The sequence below is a fragment of the Crocodylus porosus genome, unplaced genomic scaffold (assembly GCF_001723895.1).
Source record: "Crocodylus porosus isolate Cpor-Errol unplaced genomic scaffold, CroPor_comp1, whole genome shotgun sequence".
NCBI lineage: Eukaryota > Metazoa > Chordata > Crocodylia > Crocodylidae > Crocodylus > Crocodylus porosus.
The window spans coordinates 16,061,341-16,075,147 of NW_017728922.1; the positions used below are offsets into that span (position 1 = coordinate 16,061,341).

Sequence of the window (13,807 nt, forward strand, 5' to 3'; positions counted from 1 at the left end):
CACACACACACACACACACACACACACACACACACACACACACACACAGAGTGAGGGTGAACCTTAATATGCATGCTGAAGAAGAAGCTCCTGCAGGACAGGAAAGAAAAGTTCTGTCATAGTTTGGCTGCCTGAGATGCTACTGGTGCTACTATGCTAGTGCACACTGCTAACTATGTCATTTTTTACCTGTTGTCATCTAAAGTGGTGGACCGGACTGAGGCAGTAGGGGAGGAGGAGACCTCATTGGGGCACACTATTTTGTCGTGTAAAGGCCCCAGCGCCAGTAAGGGCATACCTTAACACAGACACAGTCACCCACGTCAGGAGTTTTGCCTGTCAGCAGCCTAAGATGCAATTTCCCTGAACTCCCTGCACTTATGTTCCTGAAAGCTGGCAGGCTTTGTGGCCTCAGCAGGGGCTACCATCCTGGCAGTTTTTATCCCCCTGTGCCTTCACACATACAAGTGACATGAATTTTGCTTTCAAGACTTTGAAGTGCAGTTTCCCAGAATGCCCTGCACCTATTACCTTGAAACTTGGCAGGCTTCATGGCCTCAGAAGGGGCTACCAGCTCTGTAAGCTGCATCTGAATCAGGCAAAAAATGTCAAAGGTATAAGCAGTTTTGTGCTTCCCCATTATAGTGTATAGGTGAAACATCGAAACAGCATTGAAACAGTGTAACAGTTTGATGAACAGCGGTTTTGAAACTAAATGAAACTCAAAATGAAACACTGTTCCATCGAAATGTCAAAAGGGAAGTTGAAACGAAACAGTGCCATTTTGCACAGCCCTAGAAGATAGTCCCCAGATAACCCTAGTTTCTGATTGGGACTGGCCAGTACTTAACTACTTCCAGGCCCAGTTGTCTATATGGTTATGGCTGCTTACTTGTAAGCAGAAGCTTTTTCCATGCCCATCAGGCTACTTATCAGAACAGATACCTCCCTGTGAAGACCTGGGCTCCTGCCTGGACTGCTCTGTTCCATAATTGTGGGTTCCTGACCTCTACCGTCCTCTTGACTGTAATCCAGACCTAAGACTTCTGCTTTCCAGCTTATGCTTTACTTTGCCCCAGGGAGGGCCAACCTTAATTGTGGCCTATAGGAATTTTTTCCATTCCCTACCCTAGGCTTTGGATCAAGGCCTTAATGACTAGGTCTCAGAAATGCCACTGTCAAATTACAGTAATGCATATCTGTTCTTGATACAAAGAATGTTTGTCACTAAGCAGGTGTTTCTAGACACAAAATAAACAGCTTCCCCCTAACAGGTTTATTGCCAAAAAACCTTTTCTTCTTGGTTCCCTCCCTCTAAAATACTTAGTCTTGTATACATTATCTTCAGTCTATGTTATAATGACAGGTTCTAGCTTTTACCATTTATTATAGGTGAAGCAAACACCCTTGAAGTGAAAGAACAATACCCCTCCTGACACCCCAAACAAATCAGAACCTTGTGTAAGTTATAAAATTACTGAGTTACAAAGCCACCAAGTCAATTCTTATCCAACCACCCTTATTTGTTAACATTTTCTGTCCATATACTTGTAGGTTTCAGCTTGGAAAAGAAGCAGGTTTTAAAAATCCTAACCTATCCAATCCATGTTAATGTCTTCTGTAGCATCTGAGCACTAAAAATAAATTATATATGCATAGTAAAAGCCCCTTTCTCATAGAAACTCAAACCCAATATTGACATCCCCACAAAGACTCAATTTTGGAATGAGCAAAGTAGTCACTAACATTTTATTGCTGAGTAGTCCAAAGCTAATTCTCCAACCAATAACCAGATATTTCTAGAGGGCAAATATTTTTTAACTGTTTACATGCAGTGCTCATTTCATTTCTGTCTGCATAATACGGCATGCAATAGCTGCTTCCTAGGAGCCCAACACTTGTGCCCATTTACCAAGATGGAGCTGTCTAAAAACATAAATCTGATTGAAAAACTGGGGCTATCAGTGCAGCAGTCTGTGTCACTGTGTCGCTTTCTTTTCTTAGAATAGCACCTTTTAAATACAGAAGAGTCTCCTGGAAGCATCTGCTGTTTTGTTTTCAGCTGTGGTCTCCGACATAGCACAGACTATCATTGTGCTGTCTTGGAGAGGTTGATTTTGCTCTTTTCATTTTGTTGTTTTACCTTAAACTATTATGAAAGATGCATGCACACACATATATACTGAAGCATATTGTTGCTCTTTGTATAAGGGAACATACTGGAGGTCACACTGTAGGAAGACGTATTTGACTTAAATCAAGGCTAAATGGTAAATCTATAGGGGTTGGGTTGTGGAAGCTGGTAAAGATTTTCTAATAAATATTGGTTATAAATGATTCAGTGGGATTTAGTGAAGACTGATGCTCTCTTGACAGCAAAATGCAAGTTCAAGAATTTTGGAAGTCCCATTGCAGTGTTTTGGAATGCCGTTTTAGAAACGGGATCCTGGACCTGGTGAGAAAATGATATTTTTTTCAAACAGATGTCAGCTGCTGTTCCAAAGACTTCCAGCCACTCCAGCAAGCTTATAAACAGAAATAACTGTCTTCTGGGTTGGTGTAAATGTAAAAGTAATTCAAAATGTTCCAGGAAGAAGCATTCAATAATAAGCAAACATAGGCACTGCAGACTTAATCTCAGACACAACACTGTCCTCCCCTTCTAATTTATGATGACACGGTGCTAGCCAAAGTAGAGAGTGTGCTTTCAGCAGCTAAGCAGCGTCAGCCCTGTTTTGCATTCACATTAGGGATCTCTAAGGAAAAGACTGGACATGAAGGAATCATTGAATAGGTCTCTTTCCCTTACAGATGTTCTAGCAAAGCATTTCTCAGCCTGTAGGTCATGACCCAAAAGTGGGTCACATGAATATATGAAAAGGTCACAAACTTTAAAAATGGGTTCTTCTTTAAAGGAGAAATGCGTAGGAAACTTTGACTTTTCCCTTACGGGCTGACAGAGTTCCAACCTGTGAGGGGCTGCTTGGGACCCGCATGCCCCACACACCCACCCCCTGCCCCACACACAGGGCACAGGGGACAGCAGGTTAGGAATGAGGGCACTGGGTAGGGACTGGCCATTGATGTTTACAAATGGGTCCTGGAACAAAAAAAGGTTGAGAACCCCTGCTCTAGCATAGTGAGGCTACTGCTTGTCAGATGAGATGGAAGCATGCTATGCTGGTCAGGAGAAAGTGAGCTGATGTGTTGGTGGAAAAGTGGCTGAACATGAAGCAGAAGAGGGAGCCCAGCAGGAGGGCAGTGAGAGGTGTGCAGTTTTGTCTGACAAACTGTTAAAGAGAACAGGTACTGAAGAAGCGATGAGTACAAATGCTGCTGATTGATGAGACCTTTGTCAGTCTCTGTTGCAAGGGTATTACTTCGAGTGATTGGGGTGAGGGGTAACTTCACTGAAGAGTGCCACCCACATACATGTAGACTTCTCCCCTCCGCGCTCTTTTATACTCAGAAGCCTGTTTCCTTTAAGTCCCAGTTACAGCATATATACAGTTGACAGATACAGGGTGTCACTGCTGTTTAGTTCTTTCTTAAGCAAGCCAGATGTTGGGTGTGCATATTACAAAGCTGTTAATAATTCAGGAAATGTGACCAGCAAAGCCTTGTAGATAGAGCTCTTCAAATCATAAGGCCAAAGCCTGCTACAATGGATTAAAAGGGAATTTTGCAAGTGTTTTAATAGGATACAGGTGTGATCTCATCTTCTCAAGCCAAAGAGGTATGACAAGGTCTAATACTGGGAACATTTGCAATTAATTTAAAGCTTTTTGCCCATGAAAACATAACCACAGACAATGTGGAAGTTCAGCTCCCCGTATCTCTAACTTATTGAGCCCAATGAAATTCAGACTAGATTTAACAGCTAAACAACATCAGACCTTTTCAATATTTCTGGGGATTGCCAAGGAGAAGGCTGGATATTAGGGCATCATAGCAACATGGTTGCAGCTTTTCAAATGAGTTACAGATGAAGTTCTCTGTCACAGATCTAGATAAATGGCCCTTATCTACATGCTCACCAGATTGCTGTATTTGGGCCCAAGCTACTGGGCCCATGTGTTTTAAGCCTCTGGGGTCTGAACATGGCCTAACACTGGCTTAGGGTTTCTAGGCCTGCATTCAAGATGCAGATCTTTAGGCTAATATTTCCGCCAGAGGTAGGATGTCCAGCCCAACCATCTAACCTCTGGAGCTAGCCCTAGCAGAACTCCAGCTGTTGGGATGTCGGTGACGCTACAGTTTAATTCCTTAAGGGCTTGTAATAGGGAAAGTACATTATACACGTAGGTTTTTTATGGGTTGTTCTTTTTTAACTGATGTTGCCATTGACTTTACAGCACAATGAAAACAAAGATCTACACAAAAAATAATAATAAACTCTGTATGTATTTTCCCCCTCTCAGTTTTCTCACCTCAGTGGGGCTTTTTTTAGGCAGGTATCAGGTCTTGTAGGATCTGCACAAGGTCCCTCTGTGCAGTTCATGGTTTACCTTTTGAACTATGAAAACCTTTAATCTTAATTCACTCTTTCAGGGTCTAGGCTTTTAAGTTTCTGTCTGGTTTTCTTTAGCTAATGTCAAATACACGTACAATCATGGGAATGGGTCTCCCCCCACAATGTCCCAGGTGAGTGTCCTGATCATTAGGCTACAGTCAGACTACTTTGTGTCTAATCTTCCCATAACCCTTTTGATCTTTGTCACCATGATCCCTGCATTCTTGGCTTCATGGAGACTCAGCTTCAGCAGGACAGGTAGAGGGTGTCCCATGAAGTCTTTTCCATAGGCTATTGAGTAGAGCAGAGTTTCTCAACCCAAGGGTTGCAACCTAAAAGTGAGTTTCAAGATTTCATAGATTTCATAAACATTAAGGGCTGGAAGGAACCTCATGAGATCATAGGGTCCAGCCCCACCCCCTGCCATAGGCAAGAAGTCAGCTGGGATCAAATGACCCCAGCAAGAAATATATCCACCTATTTTTTATAAGAGTCCAGAGAAAGTGCTTGCACCACTTCTGGGGAGAGTTTATTCCAGACCCTGGATGCACACAACATACAGAACTGTTTTTTATGCCTAGTCTAAATCAGCCTTCCTGGAGCTTATGGCTGTTAGACCTTGTTATCCCTTGGGGTGCTCTGGTGAACAGCTGTTCTCCCAGGTTCTGATGTACCCTTCTTATGTAGTTGTAGTCTGCCACCAAATCCCCCCCGAGCCTTCTCTTCTCCAGACTGAAGAGTCCCAAGTCCCTCAGTCTCTCCTTGTATGGCCTTCCCTCCAGGCCTTGGATCATACGTGTGGCTCTCCTCTGGACTTTCTCAAGCTTCTCCACATTCTTCCTGAAGTGGGGGGCCCAATACTGGATGTAGTACTCCAGCTGCAATCTCACCATGGATGAGTAAAGCGGGAGGATGACTTCTCTGGTTTTGCTTGAGATGTATCCATGGATGTACGCCAGAGTCTGCTTTGCTTTGCCAGCCACAGCATCGCGTTTGTGGCTCATATTCATCTTATAGTCAATCAAGACCCCCAAGTCCCTTTGGTCGTGATGCTAGTGAGCATAGCACTGGCAAGTCTGTAAGTATGTTGAGGGTTCTTCCTGCTCAGGTGCAGCACGTTACACTTCTGTACATTGAAGGCCATCAGGTTTTAGTCAGCCCACCTTGAGAGCATGTCCAAATCAGCCTGTATCCCTAGCCTGTCCTGCAGTGTGACCGCCCTCCCCCATAATTTGGTATCATCCACGAACTTAGCCAGTTCACATCTGACTCCCAAATCCAGGTCGTTGATTAAGCTGTTAAAGAGTACCAGTGCAAGTACCAGGCCCTGAGAGACTCCACTGGTCATCCTGCACCACTGTTGATTTGCTCCCATCATCTAGTACTCTTTGGATCTGACATCATGGGAAACTAGGTCAAAGGCTTTCTTGAAATCCAGATATATGATGCACACACATCATCTTTCTTGTCCAGGGCATGTTACCTGGTCATAGAAAGAAATGAGTTTGGTCAGGCAAGACCTACAAGTCACAAAGCCATATTGATTGGCATGCCGAAGCTTGCCTTCCAGTAGTCTGGTGTTGATGGGTCCCTTGACAATTTTCTCCAGGATTTTTCCAGGGACAGACATCAGACTGATTGGTCTATAGTTCCCCGGGTCATCCCTCCTCACTTTCTTGAAGATAGGGACAACGTTGGCTCTTTTCCAGTCATCTGGAACCTCGCCCAAGCACCACAAATTTTCAAATTTCTCTGCCAAGGGAGATGCAGTGATGTCTGCCATTTCCTTCAAGATGCTCGGGTGCAATCCATCTGAGCCCGCAGACTCGTAAATGTCCAGTTTCTCAAGGTGTTCCCTCACCTGATTCACATCAATTTTGGGCCTGTTGTCTGCTCCCAGAATGGTTTGCATCATTCCTGATAGTGTGATTCTCCTGAGAGGGTGAAAAAACAATGCAAAAAAGTCATTTAAAAGATGGTCCTTTCTTGGGCTGCAGTTGTCAGTTTCCCCATTGCATCACGCAGGGACCCAATGCTATCTTTGTCCCTTTCCAACTTCTCACATATCTGGAGAAGGATTTTTTGTTGTCCTTGATTCTTGTAGCTAGCCTGAGTTCAGTATGTGCCTTGACTTTTCTCAACTGCTCTCTACATGTGTGGGCGAGTGCAGAGTAATCCTCTTTGCTGCTGCTTCCTGTTTTCCAGCTGGTATAGGCTTCTCTTTTGAGTTTAACGAGGTCCAACAGTTCTGTACTCAACCATGGGGGCTTCCTTGCCTATTGAATGCATTTCTTGCAAGATGATATGGCTTTTCCTTATGCTTCTAAGATTATGTTTTTGAGAGAAGACCATTCCTCATGTACTGCCTTTGTGGGGAGGGGGTATGGCCTCTAATTACCTGACTGACCAATTCTCCTTTTGCAAAAGTCAGCCTTCCCAAAGTTAAGGACTTCTGTTTTACTGAGGGGTTTGCCTGCTCTTTGGTGAACTAAGAAGCTGACCAATTCATGGTCACTGTCACCAAGCTTCCCCTCAATCCTCAGATTCCTCACCAGGTCCTCCTCTTTGGCCAGGACCAGATCAAGCAATGCCTCTCCCCTAATCAGCCCCTAGACCTCTTGCATTAGGTAGAGGTCATTAATGCAAGTGAGAAAGCTATATGACCTGTCAGATTTGGCAATCCAATCATCCCAAGAGATGTCAGGGAAGTTGAAGTCCCCCATAACGATTGTGCATTGGGAGCGTGCGGCTTCAACCAGTTCCCTATTGAATTCCCGATCTAGTTCTTCCTCTTTGTAGGGAGGTCTACAGTAGACTTCTACAAGTACATCACCCTCCCCATGTTCTCCTCGTATCTTGACCCAGAGGGTATCAAGATTCATAGAGTCATAGATTCATAGACATTAGAGCTGGAAGGGACCTTGGAAGATCATCAAGTCCAGCCCCCTGCCCAAAGGGCAGGAAGTCAGCAGGGGTCATAGGATCCCAGCAAGATAAACATTCAAATGTCTCTTGAAGGCATTCAAAATAGGTGCTTGAAACACCTCCGGCAGCAGTCTATTCCAAACCTTGGGGGCTCACACAGTAAAGAATTTCTTCCTTATGTCCAGCCAGAAATGGTCATGGAGGAGTTAGTGAACGTTGGATCTTGTCATCCTTTAGGGCTCTCTGGTGAACAGACATTTCCCCAGATCCTGATGAGCACCCCTGATAAACTTATGGGTGGCCACCAGATCACCCCTGAGCCTGCGCTTTTCCAGGCTGAAGAGTCCCATAGTTCTCAGCCTCTCATCATAAGGTCTGTTTTCCTGATCTCTTATCATGTGCGTGGCTCTCCTCTGGACTCTCTCAAGCTTCTCCACATCCTTTTTGAATTGCGGAGCCCAAAACTGATTGCAGTACTCATAGTTTCATAGTAGCTAGGGTCAGGAGGGACCTGAACAGATCACCTAGCCTGACCCCCTGCCACAGGCAGGAATGAATGCTGGGTTCACAAGACCCCAGACAGGTGATCATCTAACCTCTTTTTGAATTTACCCAAGGTAGGGGTGAGGACCACTTCCCTAGGAAGTTGATTCCAGATTCTGGCCACCCTAACTGTAAAATATTGCCTTCTGATCTCTAACCTAAACCTATTCTCCACCAACTTATTACCATTGTTCCTCATCACCCCAGGTGGTGATCTTCCTATTTGCTGATGATCTCCCCTGATGAGTTTGTAGGCATCCACCAGGTCCCCCCTCAGCCTCCTCTTGCTAAGGCTGAACAGGTTCAGGTCCCTGTCTCTCCTCATAGGGCCTGTCCTGCTACCCTCTCCCCAAATGGGTGGCCCTCCTCTGAACTCTCTCCAGGCTGGCCACATCCTTCTTCAAGTGCGGTGCCCAGTACTGGACTCAGTACTCCAATCGTGGCCTAACCAGTGTCACATAAAGGGGGAGTATCACCTCTCTGGACCGACTTGAGATGCATCTTTGGATGCATGACAAGGTATGGCTGGCCTTGCTGGCTGCGGTCTGGCACTGGCAGTTTATGTTCATCCTGAAGTCAATAATGACTCCAAGATCCCTTTCTGCCTCTGTGCTTTCAAGAGGGGAACTCCCCAGCTTGTATGTATGCTGTGGATTCCTTCTCCCAAGGTGCAGTACCCTACATTTATCTACATTGAACCCCATCCTATTCTCATCTGCCCACTTTTGTAGTCTGTCTAAATCTAGTTGCAGCCTCTCTCTCCCTTCAAGTGTGCCCACCACGCCCCGCATCTTAGTGTCATCAGCAAACTTGGAAAATGTGCTTTCAACCCCCTTGTTCAAGTTGCTGATGAAGATGTTAAACAGTACGGGCCGAAGGACTGAGCCCTGGAGGACCCCACTGCTCACATCTCACCAGGTTGAGTATGACCTTTCCACCACTACTCTCTGGGTGTGCCCCATCATCCAGTTTTTTACCCATCCAACTGTGTAGGCATCAATGCCACAGTAGCTTAATTTATTAATGAGAATGGGGTGAGAGATAGTGTCAAAGGCCTTCTTAAAGTCTAGAAGGACTACATCCATGGCAACACAATCATCCAAGGATTTAGTTACCTGGTCATAAAAAGGCAATCAGGTTGGTCAGGCAGGACCTGCCTTTGATGAACCCATGCTGGTTGCTCCTGAGTGTGATCTCCCTTGCTGGCCCCTCACAGATGTGCTCCTTGATGATTTTCTCCAAGATTTTCCCGAGGACCGAGGTGAGGCTTATGGGCCTATAGTAACTTGGGTCCTCTTTCCTCCCTTTCTTAAAAATGGGGACCACATTAGCTAGTTTCCAATCCCCCGGCACCTGGCTAGATGACCACAGATTCTCATACAGCTGGGCAAAGGGCTCCACAATGACCCCTGCCAGCTCCCTCAACACCCTTGGGTGGAAGGCATCTGGACCTGCAGATTTAAAAATGTCCAGCCCTTCCAAAAGATCCCTAACTACCGTTGCACTGACCCAAGGCCTGTCAGAGCTATCCCTGAGACTGTCCCTACCCCTGGCAGGAGGGATGTCCCGGTCCCTGTTCAAGAAAACAGAGGCAAAGAAACTGTTAAAAATATTGGCTGTCTCATCTGGCATAGCCACAAGGTTACCATTTGAGTCTTGCAGGGGCCCTACATTGCCTGGTGCCCTCTTCTTGCTCCCAATGTACTTGAAAAAGGACTTTTTGTTGTCCTTAATCCTGGATGCTAGCCTGAGTTCCATCTCTGCCTTGGCCTTCCAAATAGCCTAATATACTCACAGGCCGAGGAGTACTCCTCCTTGGTGATAGCTCCTCCCTTCCACTGGTTGTACACCCCCCTTTTAGTCCTCAGGCATTGCTGAATGCCCTTGCTGAGCCAAGGGGGTTTCTGAGCACTCTTACCTCCCTTGCTTCTCCCAGGGACTGTTACCCTTTGGGCCTGAAGGTACGACCATCCCTCATGGACTCCCATCTCCTCTACCTTCTGGGCCCTCAATGCCTCCCCCACTAATCTCCAAAGCTCATTGAAGTTGGCCCTTCTGAAGTCAAGGGCTTTAGTCTTGCTACAGCTGCAGCCTCACCAAGGCCCAGTACAATGGGAGAATGACACCCTGCGATTTGTTCAAGAAGCATCTATGGATGCAAACCAGCATTTTGCTTGCTTTACCAGCTGCAGCATCACACTGAAGGCTCATGTTCAGCTTGTAGTCAATCATGACCCCCAAGTCCCTTTCATCCAAAGCACTAGCCAGTGTAACACTGCTGAGCCTATAAGCAAGCTGCCAGTTTTTCCTCCCAAGGTTGAGGACCTTGCATTTTTCACTGTTAAATGCCATCAGGTTCTCATCTGCCCATTTCTTGAGCCTGTCGAGGTCAACCTGGATTGCCCTCCTGTCCTCAAGTGTGGACGCTTTACCCCAAAGTTTGGTGTCGTTGGCGAATTTGGCCAGTCTGCTTCTGACGCCAATGTCCACATCATTAATGAAGATGTTGAACAATATAGGCCCAAGGACAGAGCCTTCAGGGACCCCACTAGTCACAGGGCACCACAACAATTAATTTCTATCAACCACCACTCTCTGGGTCCAACCACATAGCCAATTCCCCAGCCAGCAGATCGTAGAGAAGCCGAGGCCTCAGTTTGCCAGTTTTGCCAAGAAGTGATCACGGGATACAAATCAAAGGCTTTTTTAAAGTCAAGATATATGTTATCAATCTCTTCCTCTTTGTCCAGGTGATAGGTCACCTGGTTGTAAAAGAAAATAAGATTGGTCAAGCAAGATCTACCTATGACAAACCCGTGCTAGCTATCTCTGAGGATTTTGCCATCGGCCAGTCTGTTGAGAATGGTCTCTTTAATAATATTTTCTAGGATCTTCCCTGGGACAGAGGTCAGGCTGATGGGCCTGTAGTTTGCTGGATCCACTTTCCTCCCCTTCTTGAAGATGATCACTACACTGGCCTTCTTCCAGTCCTCGGGCAGTTCACTGGAACACTAGGAGTTCTCGAAGATCCATGCCAGGGGTTGGGCTATGATGCTCATGGAGCCCTGCTTGGAGCTGTGTGACTGGCGGCAGCGGTGCAGCACAGGGTGGTGGTTGCCAGGAGCCATGCAGCTATTCCCAGCCCCACCACCACGCTGTGCTGCTGCCGCCGGCTGCAAAGCTTCAAGCAAGGCTCCATGGTGGCAACGGGAGGTTTTGTGAGCAGCGGCCATCACCATGGGCACAGGCAGCCCCACAGGCAAGCAGCAGCAGCTTCCCATGCCAACGGTGGCTGCTGCTGCCTACAAAACCTCCCGCTGCCACTGCGGAGCTGTGCTCGGAGCCATGTGGCCAGCAGCAGTGGTGCAGCACAGGGTGGTGGTGGGGATGGCTGTGTGCCACCCGGCCACCACCACATTGTCACTGCCACCCAGTGGCAACCCACACAGCTCCAGGCATTGCTCTGCAACAGCAGTGGGAGGTTTTAGGATTTGGAGGCAGCAGCCATCACTGCCATCACGGGCCTCCAAGTAAGTGGCCGCCATGTGCAAACCCAAGCCCCCACCCCCCTGCCCCATCCCTCACCATGGCTGCAGAGTCGGCCACGGAGCTATGCTCCAGCCACATGCCAGCCTCCCTTCTCCCCCTCCCCCGGGCAGCCAACCAGGTGGCATGTGTGTGGCCTGCACATGGCGGGCACCACCACACTGTGCCCCATATCACTTGACCTCAAAGCCCCCCACCAAGGGGCACCCCTGCCCTAACCCCCTGGCCCTGCTCCCAGCTGTGATGTGCTGCCTGGGGCTGGCAGCACTCCCCACTCCCTTGGCCCCCAACCATCTTCCCCAGCCCTGCCCCAAGCCCCACTTACCACCATACTCCAGGGCAAAGGGCGAGTCTGAGCCTGAGCCCAGCCTTGGCTGCCTCAGAGACTCAGGCCCCGCCTCCCCTCTGCTTTCCCTCTCCCTCTCCGGCCAGGACTGGGGGTTTCCTGCAATTGGCTCTTGGAGGCTGCTAAAAAGAGAAATCCACATATTCTCTGATAAAAACAGGGAATCTGTGATTTTCTCTGCTTTTCTGTGGGAAACAGAAAACCTGGATTCCTGGTGATCAGTTTGCACATAGAGGTTCTCATGGGCTTAAGCATGCTTGGCTGTGGCTCACAATAGGAGTCTATGCCATTCTTTTGTTATAAAGAGAAATGTAGCAGAATGACAGGTGAGCAGTGTTTCTTGGGACAGGTCTTACATGAAGAGAATGGCACCAAAGATGAACTCAGTCCCTTTGCCTTTGGTGATATTATGGACACTAGTCACTTGTAATGTATGTGGCCTTTTCCCCCCATTATCAGTAAATGATTAAATATGCCAGATGACTTGGGTTTCATCAAGAAGAAACCAGGTTTTTGTAATGTCTTCAGGTTACACTGAGCTATAGATGGTAATCAGCTGTGGTAGTTCCTTGATACAAGGATGACAGTCTGCTAGAAAATAGGGAAGTCATTAGTGAGTCCACAGATGGCTGAGGAAGCTGATCCAAGATCCACACATTTGATTGCAGATATGGCAAATAGTTCCAGGAGGAAGAAGTAGGTCCTGGTGATATTAGGTCACAGCTCTTTCCATTTGTCTCACTTGTCTCTCTACCTATATAGCAAGGCAAGTTTGTTCAAATGGTCAATGCCATTGGAGACAATTTACTGCTAGTCTCCCAGCTATATTAATATCACATTTCTTCATATGGCCTTCAGGGTGCCCCCATCTTTGCACACCTCTAGACTGATGACCATCAGTGAATTGGGAGTATATGTCCTGTTTTGGGAGCTGGTTGTCAGGCATTTTTATGACATCCTCTCCAACAGAGCTGGGGCTTTATCAACATGACTGGTCGTGTTTGCTTGAGCCAGAACTCTGAAATTTGTTCTTCCGTCCTTCCAATTGATATGGATGTTTTTCCAAAGACATCACTGATGGCCACATTTGCCAACTTTGGGTGTTTCCATTAAATCATCCATGTTTCACACCTATACAACAGAGCAGAGATGACAACAGCCTGGTAGACAATAAGTTTGGTTTGGATGTCATGATCATCAAGAGCTATAGTTGATAATAGTTCTGTGGGGGACCAGTACAACTAAGAACAGTGTAGTATGTGACAGAGCTATTGCTGGCAGCATGGCTAATTTAGTTAATTTTCAGTTATTTAGAAAAACTGTTCTATAATTTGGTTCTCTGCAATTTTAAGAGAACATTTAGATTCCAGTTGTGGTCAGCAAGGCCATCTGTGTAATATCATTTATGACAACTCCATCTTGAGCTCTTACTTCCAGCATTAGTCATGTATGGAGCAGCAAATATGCCAAGAACCTATCACTTTAAAACAGATTCTGCTTAAAGCAGTCATCTGCTTACCCTGCCTGAGACTAACTCTAGTCCCGGGATTTTTTTTTTTTAAGTGTTGTGTGTTTATAGAGGGCATAGGTCAGCTTGCAGTTCTATGGCCACAAATCAAAGTGACATATAACCCATATCTGCATCATCACTACATTCACTCTTATTACATTATTTTCTCGACATAAATTGTACTTCCAGCTATTGCAACTATATCTGCCATGATATTGCACAGCCAGCAATGACAGTGTTAAAGCACTACTTGATCAGCATGAACAAAAAGTTAAACTCCATCTCAACCTCATCTTTCCTTCTCCAGGTACTCAAGGGATGATAAGAACAGCAGTTTTCTATGTTGCATATCTCTAAGTATCACATGTTGAATATACAGCAGATTCTGACCCATTTCAGCAACGGCTTTACTAGCTCTATTTAT

At 46.4% G+C, this 13,807-nt stretch overlaps 1 long non-coding RNA gene across 1 annotated transcript in view; it reads right to left on the reverse strand.

Moving 5' to 3' along the window:
• The window catches only part of LOC109313345, an 8,414-nt gene extending 8,077 nt beyond the window's left edge, over positions 1–337 (reverse strand). Inside the window, exon 1 of the long non-coding RNA XR_002102033.1 lies at positions 166–337. This is a non-coding gene — a long non-coding RNA (uncharacterized LOC109313345). The remainder of the gene's footprint in view (positions 1–165) is intronic.
• Positions 338–13,807: the final 13,470 nt, after the last annotated feature.